The sequence below is a fragment of the Orcinus orca genome, chromosome 19 (assembly GCF_937001465.1).
Source record: "Orcinus orca chromosome 19, mOrcOrc1.1, whole genome shotgun sequence".
Taxonomy (NCBI): Eukaryota; Metazoa; Chordata; class Mammalia; order Artiodactyla; family Delphinidae; genus Orcinus; species Orcinus orca.
The window spans coordinates 32,459,022-32,476,944 of NC_064577.1; the positions used below are offsets into that span (position 1 = coordinate 32,459,022).

The 17,923-nt window shown below is 48.3% G+C and overlaps 1 protein-coding gene across 5 annotated transcripts in view; it reads left to right on the forward strand.

Moving 5' to 3' along the window:
- ENDOV (endonuclease V) overlaps nucleotides 1-14,797 on the forward strand; it is a 100,118-nt gene extending 85,321 nt beyond the window's left edge. Inside the window, exons 11-14 of one of the 5 annotated variants that reach the window (XR_007473275.1) lie at nucleotides 2,336-2,456; nucleotides 8,417-8,522; nucleotides 8,879-9,092; nucleotides 14,504-14,797. The gene's annotated coding sequence lies outside the window, so the exon portion shown is untranslated. Of the gene's footprint in view, nucleotides 1-2,335; nucleotides 2,457-8,416; nucleotides 8,523-8,854 lie in introns of all 5 variants that reach the window. The other 4 variants (XR_007473273.1, XR_007473272.1, XR_007473274.1 and 1 more) reach the window with 4 other exon arrangements.
- Nucleotides 14,798-17,923: the final 3,126 nt, after the last annotated feature.

A 17,923-nucleotide genomic window follows, 5' to 3' on the forward strand; every position in this document is an offset into this window, starting at 1 on the left:
AGTTGTCTGTGACTTGAGTTTTCCCGCTGAATGACAATTATGCCGGCCTCTCTGTTTTTCAGGGAGGATACTAAAAGCATTGAGCCGAATGGTTTAGAACGTGGGCTCAGGTGTCAGACTGCCCTTGTCCAAACCTTCCCCAGAGGTTACTTCATGTGTGACCTTGGACGAGTTTCTTAGCCTCTCTGTGCCTCAGTTTCCTCATCTATAGAATGGGAGTAAGCGTAGAAATGCCCTCCTGAGCACATTAGGTAAGATATTCTCAGCATTAGCCAGTCTGGGAAAGGGCTCCGCTGTGGTTGCTATGCTGATTTTAAAACAAGTACTTTGAATTCTGTAAGAGAAAGGGCCATTATATGAACAGCCAAAGTCCCCCAAACTAAGCACAGTCTTCAAGAGATATGTGCACACCCATTTTCATGGCAGCATTATTCACAACAGCCAAAAGGTGGAAGCAATCCAGTTGTCCATCAGTGGATGAATGGATGAACAAAATGTGGTCCATCCACACAACAGAAAATTATTCAGTCTTAAAAATGAAGGAAATTCTAACATATGCTACATTGCAGATGAACCTTGAAGGCATTATGCTACGTGAAATGAGCTAGACAAAAGAATACAAATAATCTGTGATTCTACTTATATGAGGTTCCTGGGGTGGCCAGATTCATAGAGATGCAGTAGAATGGTGGATGCCAGGGGATGGGGGAGGGGAAATAGGCATTTAGTGTTAAATGGGGACAGAGTTTCAGTTTGGAAGATGAAGAAGTTCTGGAGATGGATGGTGGTGACAGTTGCACAACAACGTGAATGTGCTTAATGCTACTGAACTGTACACTTAAAATGGTTAATATGGTCAATTTTATGTTATCTGTATTTTACCACAATAAAAAGCAATAACTAAAAACATCACTAAGCACACCTGCCTCCTGTCCTGAGTGTGTCACCCCTGACTGGGACCAGACTCATTTGCTGTCTGTGGATAGTGCTCAGACATGCATGGACGGGGTAGGGCTCTTTCATGACAGCTCAGCAGGGGCTGAAGAGCCCCCTCCCAACCTGCTGGGTTATCCGCAGACCAGCTGAAAGAAGCTTCAAGGGTCCACAGCTGGATGAGCCAACCTCACCCTTCTATGCCATTGGTGGGAGTGGAAACTGATCCGGCCTCTTCAGGAGGGGATCCTTGGGAAGGTGTATGGGAAACCTTAAAGGCATGCCCAGGCCAGAGCCTCTGAGGAGTGGAGTTGTTGTTTGAACCCTGCCTGGTCCTAACTTAGCCTGTGCTCATTCTCCTTGATCTAGCCAGGCTCAGGAGCATCATCACTCAGTGGTGGAATGCGGTACAGGAGGATAGAGATGGGGACTGGACCCAACCCTTGTGAATCCCCCATCACCAGAGAACACAGGCAAAAGTGATGACAATGCTTTACAAGATGCTGTTAACAGTAATATGAATTCCTGCTGCCTTCCTAGAGCTGAGGGCTTAGATTTTTTTCTTTGATGCAGACCATTTTTAAAGTCTTCATTGAATTTGTTACAATACTGCTTCTGTTTTATGTTTTGTTTCTTATTTTTTGGCCATGAGGCATATGGGATCTTATCTCCCCAACCAGGGATCGAACCCACACCCCCTGCACCGGAAGGCGAAGTCTTAACCACTGGACCACCAGGGAAGTCCCTAGAGCTGAGGGCTTAGAAAAAACTTTCCCATGGCTGATTTTCTTCATTTCCTACAACCTGCCTGCCTCATCCCTCGCTACAGACTTGTCTATTTATTTTATTTATTTATTCATTTTGGCCACGCAGCAAGGCTTGCAGGATCTTAGTTCCCTGACCAGGGATTGAACCCGGGCCCAGGGCAGTGAAAGTGCTGAGTCCTAACCACTGGACCGCCAGGGAACTCCCAAGACTTCTCCATTTAAAATGGACAACGTAAGGTCCGCCTTCTCAGGGGGCTATGGGGCAGGCCTGTGGGAGACCAGGGGTGGGGGAATCTGTGGGTGGGGGGCAGGGGAAGACACCCAGCACTGAGAGTCACACACAGACTCAGCATCAGCTGAAAGGGCCACAGCCATACAAAGCTGGGATCCACGTTCAGGCTTCCTCATTTTCTTTCCTCCTTTTATCATGTGTACGCTCTTTTGAAAAATCAAATTAAAAAAGAAAAAAAGAGTCAAACAGTTCAGAGAGGTTCATAAAGAACTCTCTTCCTCTTCCTCCTTTCTCAGCCCTGAAGGCAAGCACTTTTAACTGTTTCGTTTTTAGTTATATGGTGGTCGCTCCGCGAACCTAAATAATATGCTCATAACGCCATTTCTTGATTTATCTGCTTTAGAGATTATCTGCTGTGCTGGGTGAGGCTTCCTCATTGACAGCGCCTGGCCCCGTCCCCGTCTCCGTGCGGTTCACCCTCTGCCGCTTCCTGACTTTGGATTCTGTGCTCGGCTCTGTCTCAGGTATGGGCTTCTGCAGTCTCTCTGTCCTCCTGGGGAGAAGGGGGATGTGGGCCTGCCTTCCTACTTCCACTCAAGTTTTGCGCTGCCCTGGTTGGTGGTCTTTCATTCCAGTCCGAGGCACTCTCATGTCTCAGGCTTTGGCCCCAGAGTGACGCTCTACATTCGAAAGCACATGCACGTGAACACTACATGGCGAGCAGGGCAGTGCCTGGCTCCTGGTCCTTAAGGTTCTGAGGCTCCAGGCCCCTTGCAGGACTGCTCACCTGGGCTCTGTCACGCCACCAGGGGTTCAGAATCACTCCTTCTCATTTTCATTTGCATACTTTGGACCAGGCCTTTCTTATAGGCACTCCATTTTCTCCTGCATCTTGATCGCTTATTCCTTCCTTTTTGCAGAGAAGAAGCCCCTGCCCTGACCCTATCTCATCCCTGTTACCCTCTATGTATGGCTTGGACTCTATCCATCCTTCTCAAGGCTCAGACCAGGGGCTCCACACTTGGACCAGAACTTCCTGGCGCAGACTTTTGTTATTCCTGGATTTCTCATCACCTTTCTTTTTTGCCGCTGCATCTTGGATTTACTCCAGTCATTGTGTCACTTTGGTACCTTGGGCTTTCTTGTTCATGCTGAGGCTTTTGTTTCAGGGAAGGGGGCTGTCTGTTCACGTGTGAGACTAGCGAGGCTGGTGTGGAGCAGGTATGGGTGGGATTTAAGGACTGGCAGGCTGTGCTGCAGGGCAGCTGCCGAGAGCCCCCGGAGGCCAGCATCGTGTTGGTTACTAGGGGCAACCAACACCCAGAGACCTCAATGCCTATGTTCCAGATGAGGAAGCTGAGACCCAGGGGGCAAGTGGCTTGTCCAAGGTCACATGGCAAATTGGTGGCCAGAACCCAGGTCCTCTGAGTCAAGAATCCAGGTCCCTCTACTGGACTGCTTTGGTTGGAGCCACCCTGGAGAACTGGGCTTCCTAAACACACGGACCAGTCTGTAAAGCTCTCACAAGGGGGCTCGTGACCTAGGTCACAGACACCTCTGCTCCTGGGCGCTAACCTTCCTTCCTTGGCTTTCCTCTGCTCCATCCACAACTGCCCTTCCCAGCAAGGTCATGCTCTGAGGTTTCAGAACAAAAACAACCTCCAGGACTATCTGACTAGAAAATACAGGCCAGAAATCCACCGTGGGACCTTCACACTGAAGAGATTTTGTTGATTTTCTTGCCTTGAGCAATCCAGTCTTACAATTAACTAGAGATCCAAGCCTCCACGTGTGTGGGAGAAGGGCTATGGGCTGGAGCCATTTGCAAAGGGGCTGCTGGTCGTTGGGGGCCGGTGGGCAGGCTCACAGGCCAGCTTTGAGGGGACTCGGCCTCATTTCATGACCTGGAACTTTGGTCTCCTCTACACATCAGGCACTTTCCCACAGGCAGCCCCATGGGTTCTCCTTTTAATGTCAAATCACAGAACTTTAGTGCAGAGTGGACTTCTGTCCTGTCCCTTCATTGTAGAGGCAAGGAATAGGGGGTCCACGTGGGACTGGGCCAGGCCACTCAGTGGCTTTCTGGGGGGGCACTGTTGGTATTTGGGGCAGGTTGTATTAGTCAGGGTCCTCCAGAGAAACAGAATCAGTAGGATATATATACAGAGAGGGGGAGTGGGGAGTCGGGGAGGAGGAGAGAGAGAGAGGGACTATTTTAAGGAATTGGCTCCTGAGATTGTGGGGCTGGACCGTCTGAAGTCTGCAGGGCAGGCTGGCAGGCTGGACATTCCAGCAGGAGTTGATGTAGCAGTTGTGAGCCCAAAGGCAGTCTGGAGACAAAATTCCTTCCTCTTCTGGGAACTTATCTTAAGATAAGGCCTACGATTGATTTGATGAGGCCCACCCACATTAGGGAGGGTCATCTATTGAGTTAAATATTAATCGCCTCTGAAAAGTGCCTTCACAGCAACATCTAGATGGTGTTTGACCACACAACTGGGCACCATGGTCCAGCCAAGCTGATACAGAAAATTTAACGATTGCAATGATTCTGTGTGTGCACTTGTGGGACATTTGGCATCCCTGGTCCCTGCCCACTCAGCACCATAGTGTCCCCAGACCTGTGACAACCAAAGACAAGTCCCCTCTCTACTTCTGAATGAGCCCTGGGTCAGGGGTGAGGGGGGTCTCCTATGAGAACCTCTTAGGGAAGGTGGTGAGAGAGCCGAAATTTACCTGGGACCCTTAGCCAGTGCCTCAGGCACTAGACTCCATGAGCATCTAGCTTTTCTGCTCAACTGGGGGTTAATGTCTTGAGCCTAGGGAATGCCTCCTCGCCTGTGTCCTCCAGAGCACAGGGTGGGTCCTGAGCTCACAGTGGGCCTCCTGCAACGTCGCACTCCCTCCGTGTCCGATTCTCCGACCATCAGTCCAGGGCCCCCAACTGTGGCTGCCTCTGATGAATGGCCACAATAACGGCCTTCGAAACCGGCCCAGAAATCAGATATTTCTGTAATGATTAGAGATCATTTGGGGTCCAGGTCCCAGGGACATTATGTGGTTAAAACAGAGCTGTTTCATTTCATCCCCAAGTGTGAGACTGTGATATTAGGAATTCTAATGTGACCGAGTCCCTGCTGATCCCTGGCTCCTGTCCTTTAGGAAGCCTGATATCTGCAACTCAGAGGCAGTGTGGATAATGGGGGGGCCTGCTGCTTAACCCTTGATATTTACCAACTTTGGTCAGTTCATCAATCCCCAGTCCCAAATTTGCTAAAGTAAATGCTATGCCCTTTTCATAGAGCTGTCATGCATAAAAACTGCCACTGTGTTCCCTCGTTCCTACCCCCCCAGTGAGCCCTGCAGCAGGTGGCTGCCAGCACACTGGGGGTGCTCTGAGGACAAGCTGTGACAATCTCATCCCCTTTCTTTCCCCGTCCAGCTTGCCTTGGTCCGGAGACCCAAATAAGTCCAGGGATGGTTCTATACCCTTGTGTACACCCAGGAGAAGTGAACGCTTGACCCTCCAGCCCTGGCAGTTGGGGTCCAGCTGGACGACACCTGGAGTGGGGAGGAGGAGGAGACAGAGTCATTGGTGCAGGGATTTCAGCCCCTCCTGCGTGGCTGGATGCTCCTGTCCCCCCTGTGACCTGGACCGCCCTTACCACCTCCTGCCCCATCCAAAGGGGAGGGGAGGCCAGCGAGACAGGGAAAGAAGACAGAGGGTTTGGGACCACAGTGGCAAGTAACCCCCAAGTCACAGAGACCATAATAAGCTGCTATGAATGGAGCATTTTTATATGTCAGCCCCTGCATCGGGCTCTTTGCGTAGACTGTCTCACGTACCTCCCCTGCACGTGCCCGTTCCCCCTCACGATCACACAAGCCCCATGTCCATATAAGGCTTACATGGGTAAAAAGCCACTTCAAATGTCTATCTCTAAATTCAGAGTCATACAAGGACACAGTTCACACAGGTATTTCACCCTAGTATTTGTGTATTGTTTTTGTAAAGTCATGTCTTTTTTCATGATATGATTTGGTTATCACTGTAGTAGGCATCTGAGTGCCTATTAGTTACTCATTTTTACTGATGGGAGGATTATAGGTCTAAGACATAGTACCGACAAGCTCACAGTCTTGTAGGAGGTACAGGTGTAATAATATAATGTAATGTGCAGCTCTAAGGTGAGATGGCTTGTCGACCAAGTCTCTACTGTTCTGAATCCTGCCTCTGAATATAGAAAGTGCTGTTTACCCTCAGAGGATTCCCTAAGTCACTAATTGAATCAGTGAGTTCTCCAAGAAGCGTTTCTTAGGCTGAAGAAAACATTTTCTTTTGAACAATACTTCCTCTCATTGGTATAATTCTATAGAGGTGGCCAAAGGATTTTATATCATCTAACTTTTTCCTCACAACAACCTTATGGGATGGGTAGAAAAAGAACTACCCTCACCCCATTTTACAAATGAGGGAAGTTGCAAGGCTACTGAGGTAGATTCTGGGCAAGAACTTCTGCTCCTTTGCCAGAGATTCATTTATTCATCTACTCATCCATCCACCCACCCATCCACCATCCATCCACCCACCCATCCATCCATCCATCCATCTATCCACCCATCTATCCACCCACCACCCAGCCACCCACCTATCCATTGCCAGGCCCAGGGCTAAGTGCTGGAGGACAGAGGTGGCTCCGGCTCTCAAAGAACTCCCAGTCTGGAAGGTTGTTTGGATCCTGTAGGTTACGGTGGTAGCTTATGTTCTCCTCGACATTTCAAGATTAGTTTCTTCCCTCACAAACAATCTGGGGACAAGCAAAGGCACCTGGTAGCAAACTCCTTCAGCTTGGGTTGGGTGGTTGGTACACCTGCAAGTGATAGACACAGGGAAGAGCACTGACATCCCGCAAATTCCTGAAGGTCCCGATACGAAGTGCTGAGTAGTAGTATTTTGGTGCCTGAGCTTCCGGGCAATCATGGGAGAGGATTTCTGGTTTCCCTCTGGATGCTAAGAGGTAGCAAATCTTCTTTTGATGGATTAATGGATCTAAATGTCATGAGGGCCCCTGATTTACAGCCTACATTCTCATCTGCCTTCCGTAGCCTGGCAGAACTTTAGAGGAAAGTTCTTGGGCAGCAGGGTCAAGTGAAGGATGTTCTTTTAAAGCAAGAGGAAAACGTTGTGACAACACAGGAATGATGTCATGATGGAAGACCCCTGACATGCTCAGCAACTCTGAGGAGGATCAGCAACTTGGACCCCACCTGCTCAAGTTCCAACTTTCAGCCAGACACCAGCCACAAAGAGCCCTCCCTTCCACTGAGGGTGTGCGATAAGCATGCCCCATGCAGATTTGCCACCGCGGGGGGGCGGGGGCGGCGGACTGCTGCCTCTGTGGGATCAGAGGAGCATCAGGAGGACACTCTCTCTGCCCCAGTATCTTCCTACTGGCCTGCCCCTATGCCTGGGTGGTCCCCGTTAGCAGTCAGTTCATTTGAGTTAAAGCAATGAGGGTGCTAGAGATTCCTGCAGAAACCAAGGAAACCAAGGAGGAAGGGGTGGCGGTGGCAACAGTGCCTTCCCCATGCCCACCCCATGATGGTTCCACTTCCCAGACGGCCTTACTCTCTGACAGCTCGGTAGGAGCTGGGCCTCAAGGAGCTGGTACATAGGACAGGTCATTTTTTTAAATTGTGGTAAGATATTTATAACATAAAATTTTCCATTTTAATCATTTTTAAGTGTACAGTCAGTGGCACGTTCATGTTGTGCAACCAACACCACCATCCGTCACCAGAACTTTGTCATCATCCCGAATTAGAACTCTGTGCCCATTACCTAATAGATCCCCATTCCCGCTCCCCAGCCCCTGGAAGCCACCATCCTCCTTTCTGTCTCTGTGAATTTGACTCCTCTAGGGACCTCATATAAGTGGAATCATACAGTATTTGTCCTGTTGTGAGTGGCTGATTTCACTAAGCATAATGTCCTCAAGGTTCATCCATGTTGTAGCCTGTGTCAGAATTTCCTTCCTTTTATGGCTGAATACTATTCCATTGAATGGATGGACCACACATTGTTTATTCATCTATTGATGGACACTTGGGTTGCTTCTACTTTTGGGTGGTTGTGAGTGATGCTGACATGAACCTGGGGGTACAAGCATCTGTTCAGGACAGAGCACTTGTGATGGGAGCCAGAGGGCACGGGGTGGAGGGAAGGGTCACCAGAGCTGCCGGGCTGCAGTGGGGGCTCTGCCTTCTCCAAAGTGACCTGCCTCTGGTTTGATCATCGCTCACCCTGTGAAGTTCCTCAGTTGTGTGGACACCCTGAGTGCCAAGACCAATCTTCTCCATAAGTGGTGTCTCCCCCAGCATCCCAAGGAGGGAGGGAGATGCAGGGGAGACTCGAGAGCTATCACAACCTAGCTGACAGGCAGCCGAATCCAGGACTGACTACCCTTGTTCTGGATTGTTTCAGTGACCAAGCCCACCCATTGCCTGGTGGAGAGGGGCAAAGATGGCACAGCAGAAATGTCACTGTCCAATGACAATGATATCGACAACGCAATGCCATCCTTGTCAAGGTGAGCTTTCTTCATCAGAACCAGTCAGTGAGTTGCTCATAAAAGTAATGGCGAGACCTCAGAGGCCTGCCCCTGGAAGCGTGGTGTTGCAGTGTCTGTATTGGTCAGCTACCGGCCCAATAACGATGCATAACAAGCCAGCCCAACTCATGGCTTCACATGGCAGCGCTGACTCTCCTGGATTTGGGGGTGGCTGGGGGCTGCCTCATGCGGCATCTTGGCTCTCTCGCCCTCCTCAGGTGGGTGGCCTCACTGGGGTGGCTTCTTGTTCTGGAGAAAGAAGCAAACAAGGGGGAGAGTCTACCCGCCCCCCTCCCCCCGCATGTTCACAGCCCCTGCTTTTGCTGCTCCGCTAGCGTCTCACTGGCCAAATCAAGTCTCAAGGCCAAGCCTGAAGTCCGGGGTCAGGGAAGCACGTTCTACCTCTGTGGGAAGAGCTGCAGGTCACTTGACAGAGGATGGGGACACAGAGAGGGGTGAAGAATGGGAGAAAAATCTGCCACCTCTCCAGAACGTTCCAACAAAAGCTGGATGGCCACCGCTCTTGGGTTCCCCCTCTGGCCCTGGAAGGTAGGTTTATTTGTTTCCACTGTAAGGTGCTCTGATTGATGACAATCCCCAAATCCTGTGACTCTTAATCAATGCCTGATGAATCATACACATGCAAACAAAATTCATTCTCTGCCAAGATAATCCTGAAGGCCTCCAGTGTCTCTCCTTTATTCCCAAAGCCCGTGCAAATGCATCTTTTTTGTTCCAGGCTTACTGGGAAGTAAAAGATTTTGTCTGCAGGCTGATGGGTATTAGCAGAGCTATATGGGGCTTGAGTGGAAATGCGGAATGTGTGGATCAGCCCGAGCTGTGCTGGCAGGGTCTGGGAGGAAGAAGTGGTGTGCTGAAATTCTGCCCAGGTTGTGGCTGTCATCTGCCTTGACTGCCAGACTCGCTCTTTTTGGGGTGTGTGTGTGTGTGTGTGTGTGTGTGTGTGGCTATGGATAATGCTGTAAAGTTTCCTTGCTCTTGGCTGTTTCTGAGAAGGGCCTGGATTACTGAAGAAAATCCAGCTTATGTGTCCAAGGGCAAAACAGGCTGTTTATCTTTGGCTCATACATGCTTCTCACATCTCCTGAGGTTTGTCTCTAAGTAGGATTTATGTCTCCCCATATGGAAGGTAAAAAACAAGAGGCCAGCATTGAGTTTGCAAGAGGCGATGCAGCCAGCACATGGCTTGCCGTATGCTTAATGTGGATTTAAGAAAAGAGAGGGTTTTTAAAAAATTATTAAAAATGGCAATTTTGAAAATCTGACCTAATGTTATTAAGTTATCTTGACATGGAATGTGTGTGGCTGGAACCTTCTGATGGGATTTGGGAGCTGGGCTGCAGCGGGGGGCTGGGGACACATTCCTGAGGTGCGCTTGCCCCTTTGTGGAGCTCAGGTACATGAAGGGGAGACACAAGTCTTCAGAGATGACTGTGCACAGAGCTGTGGTTCTCAACCAGGGGTACATTTGGAAATTCAAGAGCCATTTTTGGGTTGTCACAATTGAGAGGAGGGAAGTGCTTCTAGCATCTAGCTGTTAGAGGCTGGGATGCTGCTAAACATCCTACGGTGCACAGAACACCCCACAACAGAGAGTCATCTGACACCTGCTACAACGTGGATGAACCTTGAGAACACTATGCTCAGTGAAATAAGCCAGACACAGAAGAACAAACACTGTCTGATTCCACTTACATGATGTCCCTAGAGCAGTCAAATCCATAGAGACGGAAAGTAGGAGGGTATGTGCCAGGGGCTGAGAGGAGGTGGGAATGGGGAGTCAGTGTTTAACGGGGACAGAGTTTCAGTTTGGGAAGTTAAAAGAGTTCTGGAGATGATGGTGATGAGGTTGTATAACAATGTGAATGTACTTAATGCCCCTAAACTACACACTTACAAATGGTTAAAAGTGTTCTTTGCATTTACCACAATGTTTAAAAAATGCTAAAATATAAACAAAAACAAAACAGAATCATTTGCCCAAAATGTCAGTAGTCCTGGGGCTGAGGAACGCTGGCCTGAGTGGTGTGGGGACAGGTTGGCGCTGACTCACCTGAGTAGCTGTGACAGTGCAGGGATAAATGCAGCCATTTCACACATGTCACCCAATGTCATAACTTACAGAACAGCGGTTGCCCAAAGTCCCTCCCTCTGTCCCCCCTATACCCACAGTCCCTGCCCCAAATTACAGCAAGGTGGCCCCACAACCCCCAGGAGCCTCAAATGAGCTCACAAATCAGGTGGTCACCCAGAGGATTGTCATCCTTCCTGGTTGTCCTGCTGTGGTTTGATATCACCTGCCTCTGCTCTCAGCCTAGAGGGAGAGCCTATGACTGTGCCCATGTGCTCCCTGGACACACCCAAGCTGCTTTTTGGGGAATAACCCCCTCAACACTATGCCACAATGTGTCACCAGGGCCCCCAAGCAGCCCTGCTTATGCCCAGAGTCCCCAGAGTCCCCCAGTCCCAGCTCCTGCAGCTGGTACCCTGCCCCATGTAACTGTTTGGGCCCAGCTCCACTCCAGAGAGCTAGGAGCACGTACGTGCCAGCGCTGTATCACCTCCTCTGATCCCCGAGTCAAACTCTTCCCACCTTCCTTAGTTTCCATCAGCATCTGGGGAGCAGAGACCCAGGGTGGGAGCACCTCACAGCCCGGTCGACTCTCGGTCTGTGTGCCCGGCTCTACCACTCTCTTCCACAGGCCCACGCACCGGGTGGTGTCAGGGTCAAGGTGAAGGGTTCCAAAGCCCAACTTGTCTTTTTAGAAAGTAAATCGGCTCACAAGAAATTTGGCCTTCTCACTGGATCTCATTACCTTTGTGATCTAACCAAGTGCTTGGGGGGAAATTGCATGATGATAGTGGCTACGGTGAAAGGCTAAAGGAAGATGGGAATTACAGACCCGTAGACCCGAGATGGGGAGTTCTGACTTTGATTATGTTGTCAACCTTGGACCATTTTAAGTCAATGATGCAGCCTCTGGTTCTAGAAATGAGTTTCTGAGTTGGCCTAGGGCCCTCCTCTCATCTCTCATCATAAAATTCTTTTTCATCCAGTGGAAATCAGCTTGACAGTTACACATTTTTTTTCCCCATTTCAAGCTCACTCTCTCAACCCTATGCTCTGGTGAGGGCTGGGCTCTCAGAAGCCCCTGGAAAGCCCTCGTCAGGCTTACTTGGGAGTGGGTGGTGCCCACGGGAGCAGAGAAGGGAGACCATCTCTCTGGGGATGCTGTGAAGGGGGCGGTCGTGCTGCAGGGAGAACCGCGGCCCCCCTGGCTCAGCTGCCCCACCTACCTCTTTGGGGAACAGGGATTGAAAGATACATAAAAATTCAAACCATACTCGAAATAACTGAAAGGAAAATATACATTTCAGAAGGAGATAACCATAGCAATCACTTTCACTCAAAGGTAATAAAAATATGTATTGTAAACATGAACTCGGAGATTGGAAGCTGCACGCTCCGCCACCGGAGAGAGCACATTCTGAGAAAAGGCAGAGACTTTTAGAGTCACTCTTGACAGATCCCTCTGATAAAAAACCCGAGAAGGGAAAATATGGGAGGAAGATGGAGAGTTATGAGGGGAAAATAACAACCAAAACTATGACAAAGATTGAGAATACAAATTATATTTACAAATTTCCCCCTGGCTGACATTCTGCCTGGAATGTGATCACATGTCATAAGGTGGCTGGTATGAATAATTCACAGGGGCCGGGGTTATTCTGGACCGAGCACAGAGCGTTCTGAGGTGTGGTGGCACCGACGGCCTCGTGAATGTCTTACTCCGAGCGTCTGCTGCCATATTCATCCCCTGCAACGATCGGTCCGAACCGCCACTGTGACAAGCAAACCAGACAAGCCTCTTCCAGCCTCAGCAGCTGGGCTGTCTGCAGAAAGCCATCCAGGTTCCTTGCTGGAAACATTAATTTCAGATGGAGAAACGGAAATTTCTGTCCTCTCTGCCTTTTTTGCTTTCTGTAAGAAGAGAGCTACGATCTCGGCTAGTTAAATGTTTCTCCATCCCTGCCTGGGTGGTGTCCTGTGACGGCCACTCCCAGCTCAGCAAACACCCTCCAGTTCCCAGGTTTGCCCTGAGGACTCCACACACACTGGCCCAGTTCCTGTCTGTCCCCAGCCCTTGGTCCTGACTGCCCACCATCCTTCAGTCGTAATGGATGACCAACCTGAGTCCTGAGTACCTTGTGCACTTTCTGTGTCCTTCCTTACCAAAACGCAAATGAGATGCCGTTGTTCACTTATCGAATTTGCAGAAATCAAGATAATAAAACTCAGGAAGAAAACCAAAATACTCTTATTTGATTTGGGGAGGATGATACCGGTACTTTGCTGGTCCATAGGCAAATTGGAATGAGCTTTTTGGAAGCAATGTGAGAATGTCTCAAGAACCTTTAAAAAGTTCGTTCTCTTTGTTTTTCTTATGGGTTGAATTGTGTCCCGCAGAGACATACATCCAGATCCTGAGCCCATGAGTGTGAGCTTATTTAGAAATAGGGTCTTTGCAGATGTCACTTAAGATGATTTACGGTAGGCCCTTAATCCGATATGACTGGAGTTCTTGTAAGAAGAGGAGAGACAGAGAGACACAAGGGGAAGGCGCTATGAAGTGATAGAAGCAGAGGCTGGAGTTACGCGGGACAAGCAGAGAGACACCAAGGATTGCGGGTTACACCAGAGGCTAACAGGCATGTGACAGATTTTCTCCTGGAGCCTTCAGAGGGAGCTCCACCTATTCACACCTTGATTTCAGACTTCTGGCCTCTAGAACTGTGAGATGATAAATTTCTGTTGCTTTAAGCCCTCCGGTTTGTAGTACTTTGTTACAGCAGCCCTGGGAAACAAATATAGCCTTTTTTGTCTAATTTTTAGGAAGAAATCTTATAGCTCCTTTGTTTTTTTTTTTGGCCACACTACTCGGCATGTGGGATCTTAGTTCCCTAACCAGGGATCAAACCCATGCCCCCTGCAGTGGAAGCGCAGATTCTCAACCACTGGACCTCCAGGAAAGTCCCTATAGCTCCTTATTTACCAAATTTATTGCATTTCCTCCCAGGCACATACACCACATTTCCCAGTCTCCCTTGCAGTTAGTTGTGGCACATGACAGAGTTTGGCCAGTGGAATGCGGCCGGAAGTGACATAAGCCACAGGCCTGGCCAATAGAAACCTGGATTCCCTTCTGAGCTGCTCCCTCTGGCTGGGAGCAGACACCTAGCTAAGGACCCTGAGTCCTGGGGGTGGTGGGACCCACAAGATGGAAAGAGATCATCCCAAACACCTGTATTGAGCTCACCTGTTGTGTGGGTGAACAATGGCCTTCTGCTGAGATTTCGTGTGTGTGTGTGGGGCGGTCCAGAACTTAGCCTAGCTTGACTAATACAAGGAAGTAATCAGAGATAGATAAAAGCCAAGATTCAGGGACCAAGATGTTTCTATGCCCCATTTTACTCACTTGGGGGTTCAAAATAAAGTCACTTTTCTTTTCATAATCAGGTCAGCGTGGCCCCAAGTCTTTGTCCTTTGACTCCTTGGGCGGCCATTCTTCTTGGGGTGGCATTGGGGGTTTCTCAGGTACTCCCCACATCTGCCCTTCCCCACTGCTTCCTGCCTCCAAGGGGTCAGCTGTAGTGTAGGCAGATAGGGTAGGGGGTCCCGGGAGGAAGAGAACCAGGCATTCATCACTTTCTTGACACAAGAGAAGCCATTTCAGGTCTAAACCATTTTGTGATCTGAGCCTGGCCACAGTGTTTGCCCTTGCACAAGAATAGGCCTCAGTAGTTAATGATTTCAAGGGAAGAAAAGAAGGTAAGAACAAACAGCTATTACCAGACCAGGGAAATAACCATACTGGAAACAATAAATCAATTGTAAAGGTAAAGATTAGCCTGGAGTACATTCCTGAGCTGTTTTGCAGGATCCAAGCCCCCTCAAGTGCTCGAGTGCTGGACCACCAGATTAACTAGAGCCTACGGAATGATGATGTTGACTTTTGCTGACCCTTGTGACTTCCATCAACTAAAGCTCGGACTCTGTCGACCTTTGCCCCAATTCTATGCTGAATTCTCCTCTGCTTCAGCCCCTTCATGAATATGCATGTACCCTTAGCTTAAAACTTCCCCAGTTTTGCTGCTCGGGGAGACACTGCTTTGGGAAAGATCCCCAGTGTTCTCCTTACTTGTTGCAAGAAATAAATCCTTCCTTCTCCTGCTCTTGTGCGTTGTGTGTTTTGGCTTGATACCCACCAAGAGGCAAACCCAATTTTTGGGTAACAGTAGCTGCTGTGGCCCTAAAGTGTGGTCAGTGTGCCTGTGCCTTGTGTTCATCGGAGCAGGGCAGCCCTTCTCATCTGAGTCATTCAACTAACACTGCCGGTGTGTCTGCCACCCTACCAGGCTCTGTGATCCTGCGGGGCAGAATCAGAAGACGTGGTCCCTGTCTTCACGGAGTTTCTACCTAGGTAGGGAAAGGGACATCAAAATAAACACTGGTTTGGACTTCCCTGGTGGCGCAGTGATTAAGAATCTGCCTGCCAATGCAGGGGACACGGGTTTAAACCCTGGTCTGGGAAGGTCCCACATGCCGTGGAGCAACTAAGCCCGTGTGCCACAACTACTGAGCCTGTGCTCTAGAGCCCGCGAGCCACAACTACTGAGCCCACGTGCCACAACTACTGAAGCCCGTGGGCCTAGAGCCTGTGCTCCACAACAAGAGAAGCCACCGCAGTAAGAAGCCTGCACACCACAACGAAGAGTAGCCCCTGCTCGCCACAACTAGAGGAAGCCCGTGCACAGCAACGAAGACCCAATGCAGCCATAAATAAATAAATAAATAAATAAATTTAAAAAGAAATAAAAAATAAACACTGGTTTGATTAGAACTACTCTGTATGCTGTGAGTAGAAAGTATAGGGTCCCATGAGAGAGGGTAAAGGTAGCGTGATTGTAGTTTATCATCCAAACCAGGACATTTGGGGAATGTAAGAGGGTAGTGTTAATAATATGTCCAGGCAGAAGGTACAGCTGGGGCTGCCCCAGGAAACCAGGACATCCGGTTACCCGGAGAGACTTAATCCAGCCCACTACAAGCCTTCTCTGGCCAGCTTGCTCCCAGCTTTGAACCAGCCCTCACCCATAGCTATGCGTAGATAGCACAGCCTGGACATGTCACCGCAACAGCACATTTCCCCAAGACTGGACCTAATCACGCTTTTCAGGAAGCCATGTCACTGCCTCCATGCTGGCACTGGCAGGCTGGAGACAAGCCCCTAGGTGCGCTTAACACAGTGGTTAAGAACTCAGACCTCGAGGCCGTGGGTCCCCCACTTCCCAGCACTGGGAGCACCTGGGGGCTCCAGGCTGCTGCCAGCTACCACCCCTGACATTCTAATGGTGCAGCCTGGGCATCAGGTCTTTAAAGGCCCGCGGGTGATTCTGATGTATCAAAATTTGAGAAACTGCTAGTTTGAATCCTGGTTCCACCACTTGTTAGCTGTGTAGCTTGGCAAGTTCCTTAATCTGTCTGTGCCTTAGCTTCCTTATCTGTAAAATGGGGGCAATAGGTGTGTTGTAGGCATTGAGTTAATATGTGTGAAGTGCTTAGAACAGGGTCTGGTCCATAGGAAGTATGCTATGTTAGCCATCATTATTACAATAATTATTTTAATAAGTACTAAATCGAACACTTAAGAACCTTCCAATGGCTCCACAAGCAGGCTTAAGGTCCCTCAGGATGTTTTTGGAAATGAACTGGAGGGTGTTTGCCATATGTCTTTGTAACCAAAGGTCTAGCCTGTTGAATTTCATTAAACCAAGTGAAAGTCCTGACTTAAGGCAGCAGCCCCAAGGGTTAGCCCACAATAAAAAAAAAAAATTTTTTTTTTAAATTAAAGTCCTTCTCTATGGGTCACCCCTCCACATTTTTCAGTTACTGTCTGTGCCAGGGATACATGGCAATGGTTAATGATGTTGATTTGCAGAATGCTAGGAAGTGTAGACTCAGGAAAATGCTTCTGCTATGAGAAAAAGGCACAAAATGAAAGGTTTTGTTAAACAGTGTTTATACAAAATTGAATGATTCTCTTTTGCAAAACCTTACAAATAAGTATGTCCATTTATAATAAATATTTATAACATATACTGGAAGGCTACACAAAGAAATATTAAGAGCAGTTATGTGTGTGCAATAGAATTAAAAGTGTTTCTTCTTTACTTTCAAAATGATGTTTCAGAATAATGTTATTTTTTAATGTAAAAAGCAAATATTATTTTAAATATATATATGCCAAAAAGAAAAGGCAAGAAGGAAATACATAAAATGGAAACAGCAGTTACTTTGGGCTGTGAACTGATGGGTAATTTTTTTTTTTTTGACATTGACATTTTCCAATTTCCTCCAGCAAATATCTATTACTTTTATTTTTTAAATTTAAGAAAAATTGTCAAAATACTATGTGATACTGTTTAAAATGTCAAATATTATTTCTGTGATTACAATGCAGGGAAGGTGGTGGTCCCTGCCCCCTACCCCACATCACCCCACCCCTGGAGCAGATGGTCTACACATTGGGCTGTTTCTTCTAACATTCAGTTCAGCATTTCTACATGGTGTGTTTCTTTCTTTACTTTTTAAAAATCAGTTTACGGTCTGATCCACTGACATCTCCCGTGAAAAACGAGACATCCCATTCTGACGTCTCCCTCCCACCCCAAGTGTAAGGTTTTCATTTGGAAAAAAACAATTTAAATTATTTGAAAAAAAGAAATCCACTTTTGAGGCTCAGGCACGCATGCTGTGTTTTCCAAGAAGCCTCTTTAATCTTCCTAGATGGAATTTATTCTTATAGCAGTTTGTTAATAAAAACAGCCTTTACTGAATTCTTACTGTGTGCCTGGCACTGGCTGATTTGACACTTATAACATCTCTACGAAACAGAAACTATTAATTTCCCTACTTTACACATGAAATTGGGGCTGGGGTGTGTTCAGCACCTTTCTCTTGGGTCCCAGGACACAGAAACGCCAGAGTGGGGATTTGAACTTTGGTAGGTGTGACTCCCAAGGGCCCAAGGAGGTTCTCATGGCTCCCAGGTCCTAGCCTTAGACATGCTGGTTGGACTCTCGCCCAGCCCTGGCCAGCAGGGGAATCTTGAGAAAGCTATTTAATTGCTCTCTGTCTCAAGTTCCTTACTGGTAAAGTAGATCTAATACAGGAGGCTTAAAGGAGGTTATTAGGAGGATTAAAGGAGTTAATTCTCATGAAAAGGGCTTGGCTCACCACAAACACTATCAGGATTACAATATTTTAGTTACTGGCACATTCTCTAATGCCCCCCATT